We start from the raw sequence: 904 nt of genomic DNA, 5'->3' as shown, positions 1-904 counted from the left end.
ATATATATATATATATATATATATATATATATATATATACATATATATATATATATATATATATATATATATATATATATATATATATATATATATATATATATATATATATATATATATATATATATATATTTCTATATATAAATATAAATCTATATATATATATATATATATATATATATATATATATATATATATATATATATATATATATATATATATATATATATATTTAAATAGATACATGTCACATAACACATCAAAGGACACATATAATATCAATGTTTCACTGCTTAAGAAGAAACCACAAACATAAGTTTTCAGCACTTTGTACAGTAACGATTCGCGACGATCATGCAATGAGCGATGCTGATCATAGACTAATAGAGGAAAATATCCGCACTGCTGTTTTATTGCAAAGCTTTCTTGCAAACTAGCTTCCGTGGCGGTAGGCGATACTGATTGTAGTGTCAGCAAAACCACTGGATGAATTGCCCGCAGTACCTTCAGTTAAGTTTGTAATTTGAAGATGGCTAGGTGTGAAGACATATATTTATATATATATATATATATATATATATATATATATATATATATATATATATATATATATATATATATATATATATATATATATATATATATATATATATATATTTATATATATATATATATATATATATATATATATATATATATATATTTATATATATATATATATATATATATATATATATATATATATATATATATATATATATATATATATATATATATATATATATATGTATATATATATATATATATATATATATATATATATATATATATATATATATATATATATATATAAATATATATATATATATATATATATATATATATATATATATATATATATATA

The sequence above is a fragment of the Anopheles nili genome, chromosome 2, assembly GCF_943737925.1.
Source record: "Anopheles nili chromosome 2, idAnoNiliSN_F5_01, whole genome shotgun sequence".
NCBI classification, from domain to species: domain Eukaryota; kingdom Metazoa; phylum Arthropoda; class Insecta; order Diptera; family Culicidae; genus Anopheles; species Anopheles nili.
The sequence above is the reverse complement of the archived record's forward strand: the minus strand, read 5'-3'. Positions refer to the sequence as shown.